At 45.3% G+C, this 8570-nt stretch overlaps 1 protein-coding gene across 3 annotated transcripts in view; it reads left to right on the top strand.

The window, feature by feature from the left end:
- Positions 1–4711: 4711 nt before the first annotated feature.
- The window catches only part of ZFAND6 (zinc finger AN1-type containing 6), a 34634-nt gene continuing 30775 nt past the window's right edge, over positions 4712–8570 (top strand). Inside the window, exons 1-2 of one of the 3 annotated variants that reach the window (XM_069025307.1) lie at positions 4712–4795; positions 7492–7582. The gene's annotated coding sequence lies outside the window, so the exon portion shown is untranslated. Of the gene's footprint in view, positions 4796–5336; positions 6046–6125; positions 6396–7491; positions 7583–8570 lie in introns of those variants that run through there. The other 2 variants (XM_069025309.1, XM_069025308.1) reach the window with 2 other exon arrangements.

Raw genomic sequence — 8570 nt, 5'->3', positions numbered from 1 at the left:
AAAAATTGGCTCAGAGTACCTTCAGGGGTGCACTAAATTCTGCTGGATTTAGAGGTGTCTGAGGCAGTGCTGCTATTAAGGATCACCAAGCACTGCTGCCCTCACAATGGGATCTTTGCTCCCCTTAAATTTCAAGGACTAGAGCAGAAACAGGTAGGGCCAGCTTTCTTGAGTACATGGAGACTTTTCAGTGGCTGAAGCCATCCTGTTAGAGCATCTCCGGTGTCCTCACAATTAAGCACTTGGTCGCCAGAGCAGTTGGTAGCCTCTGGGCTTTCTGTACAGTGACCTATTTGTGGAAGGGTTTATGCATATGGTATATGGCTACTTTAATGTTACAGGATTTTGGAGTCCAGGTTTTAAATAGTAATTAATAGTAATTAATACTAAAACCCTATAGCATATACAAAGCATAGGCAGAAGCCGACGTGTTCAGAGGGCTGTGTTATGGGCAGGAGACTGGGGAGCGCAGAGAGGCTCCCAGTGAGGCTGGAGTTGCTGTGCTGATGACTAGACACGCACAGCTCCAGCCACTCCTGCCCTGAAAGACTTTACTATCTACCCAGACAAAGCAGATGCGGGAGAAGGAAAAGCACAGAGGTACAGAATAACTTCTTTGCCTAAAGTTACTCATCAGCCGACAATGGCACACTGTTCTCCTGAATACCAGGCCGCGCTCAATGAACTATTTAATACGGATATTAAAAGCTTAAGCAGGGAGTCATTAGGGCTTTAAAAGGCCCCAGCCCAGATTTCTAAACAAGGCTATCTAGAAGGAAGCTCCCAGATTTGTAACCACGTGGCAACACAATCTGCCTCATTTTGAAAGATGCTGAGCTGCCCGTTGGCTCCGACTCGAACCAGAGCAGCGCTGCCCTGGGGAATCCCTCTCCCCTTCGCTGCCCCCTGCTCAGGAAGGACACCGAGCAGCTGGTTTGGTCCCAGCTTGTGCAGCTCCAAGGGCACCCCGGAGCTGCTGGCCCTGAAGCGGTGCCATCCCTCCCTCTGGGCAGGGCAGCACTGACCGGGCTCCACTGCCCGCCTTCGGTGGGCATTGTCCGACGTGCTCCGCCTGGCATCTCACCTGTTTTCACAGGTTTCATCCATTAATTCTCAAACTCTGCCTGTGTTTTTACCTGGCATTCTTGGTGGTACCCGTCATTCTCAGTTTTCCCCAGATGATCTCTTCTCCCATTCTCTGAGAGGCAAAAAACCATTTAGTTATTTTTAGGGGTGGACTCATGTCTCTGATTGGGAAACCAGCATACAGAAAATAAAAGCAGTGTATTAAAGTTTTGTACAATACGAGGCTTTTTTATTCCAACCATTTTCACAACAGACTTGATGAGCAAGGCTCCAGAATGCCATACATAAATGCCAAGAAATCAGATTTTCATTTCTGCTTTTTTTTTTGATGAGAAATAGTCCCTGGGTTGTTTTGGAAAATGAATGCTGAAAGCTGGAAATCCTGATGGTAATTGATGTTTTTTCATTTCCATATGTGCATCTTTCTTGCAAACTATGTAGCATCAGCACAGTAAATATCCTTTATGTAATTTAAAAGTAAAATGCATCACAGAGCATGCTAATAGAGCCTGATGGTAATACCATATAAACAGAAGCATGAGGGAGTCTGAAAAAATCCTGGGCCAATTTCTGCTCTTGGCTAAAATCCTACAACCCCCTTGAAGTCAGTGGCATTGTGGGCTTGCAAATACAAGCAGAATTTGGACTCTAATTCTGCAAATCTCTGAATGTGGGCATTGCAATGGAAAGCTGGCATTGCTGCTCATGAAGGCCACTGCCAAATAACTGCTGGGCCCAATTTCCAGTAGGCCTGGGCAGCTGAAACTCCAGCTCATCCTGTTAGGATAAGGCATAGAACAGAGGTCAAAGTACCTGTGGATAAAAAAAAAAACAAACAGTGAGACTCAGAATCAAATAAAATTTGAAATGCATTTGTTCAAGAGAACCATGTGCTTTTTTCTTCTGTATTTTTATAGGTTGTCTCTCAGGAAGCAGGGGCTGATTCTGCTCACGATAAAGTCTATGGTAAAAATCTCAGCAGTGTCAGGAGCTGCACACTGGGCCCCAAACAACAAGATTAGAACTGAAATGATGTTAGCACTAAACATCAGATCCAAAGCCCACTGAGGTGAAGAAGAGACTTCCCATTTACCAGCTCTGGAGATAAATTTACCTCAAAATGAATACATTACTAAGATTCCTCTAGTGATTTCCAAAGCTTTAGCAAAAGAAATAACAAGCCACTATAGCAGAAGCAAACATAAAAGGAGCCAAAGGAAAAGGTCCTCTGTGTTAGCAGATGGATTAAATGGATTTGGGAGAAGGGAGTAAAAATCAGAAGAAACATCTTTCAGAAAAATTTTGCCCATATTTTTCCACAGAGGTATATGAATAGATAGTCCTTAAAATCATGAAAATAATTTGTGCTGGGGAATGAAGGTGATGGGAGCATTAATATGTGAAAGCAGATCCGAGTAATGCAGGTCAAGGAGAATAAACACCATTCCAGTTGTGACGTTATAGAAGAGGAAGTAATGTTCACTGATTACCACTCACCATTTTGCCATACATCATCAAATCACTAGCACAGCTGGGAAACCTTTCACTATTTCTTCAATATTATGCTTTCCATTCACAGTGGACCAATATGTACATTTAATTTTTAAATGCATCCTTTATTCTACCCCAAGAATAAGCCTGGACATCTTGTTTGGGAATTTTCTTCTTCAGAGGCTACTGGCTTTTTTTTAATACAAATGGCATAAACTTTGTGTTCTCTATTTTCCTAGAGGTTGTTTGCCTCTTCTGAACTGTGGCAGCTTCTGACTGTACCAAACACAGTGACTCTGAATGCTCCAAGAAACCCACTTACTCCAGCATTATTGTAACTGAGTTTTCTCATTTCGGTCACATGAGAACTGACGAGCGTCATCCGCAACTTAAGTAAGATCACATTTGAACATTCTGCTGCTCCCCCTTGACATCTGATGCCACAACTTAACATTTGTTGCACCATGTGTTGCTGGTCAGTAACTCCTGGCAGGAGGTGTCTGCCTTGTTCTCTGTTTGCATTTCCCTTGTATTTACGCTGCTGTTCTGCCAGCTGTTGTGCTGGTCGCTCACAACTGCAGAACAATCAATTGGCCTTTTCCTAAACGCTGAGGATGTTGTGCCCTGCTATTCTGCATTTATATTTCCAATGATGAGATGAAACTTGACACAAAGAAAGCAGTCTGAGAACAAGCAGAGGGAATTTAAGGTTTAAAAAAATCAAATTAAAAAGAGGTGATCATGGAGAGGCTGGGAGGAATGTGATCATCACTCCCCACAGCTCCTTATGATTACTGCCAAGACCATGAAAGTGCTCCAAATAATGTTGTGGTGAATGCTGTGATACCCACATGCAATGCAGGTCATCTTCTGCTCATGCAGCCTGGCATTTGGAAAACCTATTGCATCAGCAGAGACAGCCAAGACTGAATAATCTCTACCAAAATAGCTGTAAAACTATGCTAGCACTTCCATGCTGGTTGCACCAGCATTTTCTAGTGTTGATCCAAGCTCAGATATTCAAAACAAACAAACAAACTAGGTGTTTTCTTCCCATTAAGTGCTTTTTCCAGGTTTGCGGATCTACCTACTCAGCTCAATGTGGATGATACCAAGCTCCTGGCAATGGGAAGTCTCTGCTTGGACTTTATCTTTGCTGAAGTCTTTATGTGTCCCCTTGCAAGACCCCAAATTTTAAATCTCTTCACAGTACCCCTAGGAAATCAATGATCCTGATGGGTCCATTCCAGCTCAGTATATTCTGTGATTGTATGAAATGGAAATGTGTTTTACCCAGCCTCAGCTTCTCAGGCTTCACAACTGCACACTTTTCCTTCCTTCCTCCAAAACTCTCTGCAAACTCCACTCACCTCCTGGCAGCTCCTCCGGTCTTGGCCTGCTCCTCTCCCCTATCCACAGAGAAAATTCTGCTTTTATTTGGTTTCTTTCATCTCCCTGGAATCCCATACTCCCTTCCTATCTGCTTCAAGCCATCAAGTCACTCATCATCCTTAAAGCTCACCTTTAAAACCTCCCTGCATCGTATGGGCTACAACTGGCTGTGACGAGTGGGGAGAGTGTATATATAAAAAAAAGTGTATGTATACATATATATCGGGTGTGAGGTGGAAATGCTGTGCATGTGAAGAAGCTGTAGTGGATTGCCTCAGAGCCCCACACAGAGAGAAGAAAACAGAAACAACCAGGTGACATTATAGAGAACAAGAGACTCTAAGCCCACCGCTGCCTTCCCACAGGGCACAGAAGGCGAGGGGGCTGTGAGGCACCGACCTCACACAGCGCCCTGAACCCCCCAGGCGACCTCGCTCGGAGACACCCTCTCCTCCACGGTCAGTATTTACAGCAAAATGAATTTATTTGTGGGGCAGGAGGGCGGACGCCACCGTGCCCAGCAGCTGCCGCCCGCTCGCCCTCCCGCCGCCGCGTTCGCCTCACGTCACCCCTGCGGGTGAGGGGGCGCATGGGGCGGGCCGCTGTCCCTTTAAATAACATTCGGTGGTTCACGTCGCCGCCGTCGCCGTGTAATAAGTACTCGCGGGCCGTAGCGCCGCCTCCCGCTCCCTGCGGCCTCCCTTCCTGGGCTCCGCCAATCAGCGCCCGCCCGCGTCACTCTGAGGGCAACGAAACACGGAGAAAGGGGTAAAAAAAGTTTGGTGAGGAGCGAGCGGGGCCGGCGGGCGCGGCGGGGCCGGCGCAGGTGAGGGAGCGCGGTGGGGCCGGGGCGGCCGGGCCGGGGCCGCGGCAGCGGCCCCGCACCGCGGCGGGGCGGGGGGACGGCGGTCGCCCGCCCACCGGCCCCCGGGAGCGGCGGAGGGGCTGTGGGGAAGGTTCCCCCCTTCGTACCCCTGACTCCCGCACCCTACGGGCGAGGGGCTGCGGGGCGACGCGGGCGCGGGGCCCGCGGCTCTTTCTCTGCCTTTTTTGGTGGTTCCGTCCTCCTCTCCCCACCCCCGGCGGGCGGCTGCGTGCGCAGGAGCCATCCCGGGGCAGAGGTGTTTGTACTCGTGTCCTTGGGTGGAAGGGAGAGGCAGAGCCGGCCCGCCGCCAGCGCTGCTCCGGCCCCGCGTCCTCCGCGCGGACCGCGGGGGTTTTGGGACCGGCTGGAGCCGGCGGCGGTGCCCTGTGGGCCCGAGGGTTCCCCCGCTGCGGGCCGGGCCCCGCTGCCCCCCGGGTGAGCCCAGGGCAGCGGGTTTGGCTGGTGTGGGGACAGGGGTGCTCGGGAATCAGCATGCAGTCTGTGTTGTGCCATTCTTCTGGTTAAACCAAGGGTTAACGCTCACGCCGTTCGTCGTACTTTCGCGTTTTGCTTTCTGAAAGTTACTGTTGTTGTTTTGGTGTTTGCCCAGGAACCCTGTGAGATTTAACCCATCTTACCTCCTAGGCTTTGCCAAAAGCCTGGAGTGATAGATAAGGGGTGTGAACATCCACTCGTGTTTCCACAGGATGTTAGGATTGGGTAACCTTAGGAAATAAAAAGGGCTGTTATCTTACTGCTAATAATAACAACAGCAGCAACAACGAAATACAGAAGCTTCCACCATATGTGCTGATGTAATGTGGAGGCATTCAGCAAAACCGTGGTAGTTACTTCACCCCCTGCATGGATTGACTTCAAGTGCACTGTTGTGTTCTGAAGTCCATTCCCCGAGTGTTTGTCCAGGCTTGTCCTATAATAGGTGTCATTGCATAAGAGCTACAGGGAGCAAAGAGCGTGCCGAGTTTCTTTCACTCTTCTAAGGTTCTGTGCTCACATCTTAACTGTGCCAAACGCTACACTGAAAAGAGAAGGGTACAGCTTGGTAAGCTGCCCTGTGAACTTCAGGGGGGAAAAAAAAGAGAAGAAATTATTCTCTTCTTCCTCCTACTTACAAGCAAATGGTTTTGTTTGTCTTGTGTTAAGTAATTTTTTGTACAGAGTGCTAATCCTCTTCTGAGTTGTGGATGATGGTAAGTCAACAATTGAGGAAGTAAATATGTCAATTCCTTCCTTTGTCTCTTTCTTGTCTGTCCTCTTAACTTTTACAGCTTTACTCTTTGAATTTTATCTGATTTGTTTTTGTAGTGCTGAGGTACCTACACCTGTTCTTTATTATCACCTAACTTAAAACAAGGGGACTGGCTCTTTTCTGATCTGTCTTGCGTTTGTTCAGGTCAAAATAAATGTATATTGGGAAGACTTTTATTCCTTATGATACTGAATAACAAAGTCTGTGACATGTCAGTGGCATAATTCCTTGGGTTTATTACTTTGCAGATAGGGGAGAAGATACTCTTCACTGCTGGAGAAACTGTCTCCTGTATGTATTTCATAGAATACTTCTTAAAATGCTTGTCTTAAAAACCTGTGAATCATGTTAAATTTATTTTAATCTGTTACTGTTTTACTTCTTGACTAATCATGAATTTATGGCAAAAATTAACAACATTGTATACGACATAGTATACTTACAGGGGTGTGATTGAAGAATGTAAGTTTATATTTCAACTTCTTGATACTTCCTGGTCTCAGATGGCACATTCAAAACCTTACACAAATAGCTTGAAAGAGATAGTGGCAAGTTATCAAGAGGGAGAGTAGCATTAACACAAACTACTGAAAAGTTGCTATGGTTACAGATAAAGGTAATCCCTGTTTCTGTGAAAGTGTGTCGTTTTGTAACAGCTATATTAATCAGTCTGATTTCTGAGAGAATTGGAAGTGTACAAACTTCTGGCTCCATTTTCTTGGCAGTTAATTGCTATGCAGCCTTTTTTTTAAATACTGAATGAGCTATGACTTGCATTCAAGATATGTGATTTGACCTACAAAGACTATTATAGATTACAAATAAATGCACTTGGACTATACTACAGTTTCCATTGAATTCAGTGTACTTATTTTTGCTCCACCCAAGAGATACCTGATATCAAGGAAGTGTCTTTTAAAATGTCTAGATCCTTTTTCAAGGACTTTGGCTGAAGCAAGTGATGTGGCCCTTTGTCACCAGAGACCTTGGTTGTGCAGCTGTACAAGATGCAATTCCATGTTCTGATTTAAAAAAAAAAAAAACAAACAAAAAACACCCAACCAAATCACACACCCTCAAAAAACCCCAACCACCCCAAAGCAAACCAATATGGCAGCTGCTGAGAGATTGAGACCTCTTAGGGATGTCCAGCCTTTTGGGGCAGGGACAGATGATTCTGTTAAGGGCTTATTCCCTATATAGAAAGAGTTGGGATTCAACATTCTGGAACTTTAATAATATATCAGACCAGCTAAGCTTTGGGTGGTTTGAAGATAACTGCTAAAACATCCAGGGAAATGTGTGTGTCTGGTGTATCTGTACTGCTGTCCAGACAGCGCAGCAGGCCTCTCTGTATTTACCACGTGCGCCTCTTTGTTGTTTCCAGATCTGATTATTGCAGTGCAGTAGTACATCTGGGATTGAAAACAGCGAGAGGAATCTCAGAAGTTCAAGACTACTGAAAACTCATCAGTCTGGTATGTTCTCTTCAAACCCCTGGAATAGCAAGTTGAATTCTTTGTATGTGGGGGCCTCCTTAGTTACAGCTAAGGATAAGTTTCCTGCTAGGTTTCTAGGATCTTGGCTTTTCATCAGCAATTTCATTCTCGGGAAGTAATGTGCTACTAAGAGCTATGAACTGTGCATTGTTGGGTTTGTGTAGAAGATTGTTTTTGGTAGTGTTTGAAGCAGGACAATGAACCCATGCTCTGGGGACCTTCAGTCAACATACACTCTGAACTTGTTTTCATCTTGCTTATCCAGCCTGGAAATTCCAGGTACTTTTGCACACTTTCAAAACTATAGTCAGGCTGGAAAGGAGCTATTGCTAGCAGACTTTGCAGAGACTGCACACTGATGTATTGAAGAATGCATAATATGAAAAGGAATGTTTGTTTCTTCACATAGGTAATTTTTTTCCACTGCCTTTATGTAGTTATGGCCCTAATTAAGTTAATGGTTCTTTTAGGTTTGATAAAAAAATTAATAATGTTGTCTCAGAGTCATTTCTCAGATGCCAAAGTTCTGAAATTCCTATGCTATGTGCTTTTAAAATTGATACATTTTAGAAAATACACAGCAAGTTTGAGAACTACTGTTTATAAACAGGATTACAGCATCTGAGGGTGTGAAAGGCATGGGAAGCTAAACACTGCTTTGAAAGCTGTCTCTAGTAATAAGAAAAGCTAAAACTCAGAACTATAATAATTATTAATAAACAATTCAGCACATGCTGTAGTGCAGACAGACATAATTGACAACCAGAGGGTGAAGTCCCTTTCTCCGGTGCCTGTTCAGTGTGTGTATGCAGCAGATCAGTTTCTTTGCTACTTATTAACATGTACAGGAGCTATAATGGATTCAGGACTGAAAACCAGGTGCAAAATAGTGAAGAAAGCTCTTGTGGTTCACACTGATCTGTTGGGACCTGGACGTTGAGTAACCATCTCTTCATCTAATCCCTGA

The sequence above is a fragment of the Aphelocoma coerulescens genome, chromosome 10 (assembly GCF_041296385.1).
Source record: "Aphelocoma coerulescens isolate FSJ_1873_10779 chromosome 10, UR_Acoe_1.0, whole genome shotgun sequence".
In the NCBI taxonomy this organism is placed as follows: Eukaryota; Metazoa; Chordata; class Aves; order Passeriformes; family Corvidae; genus Aphelocoma; species Aphelocoma coerulescens.
Note: the sequence above shows the minus strand (reverse complement) of the source record. Positions and strands in the feature narration are given on the sequence as shown.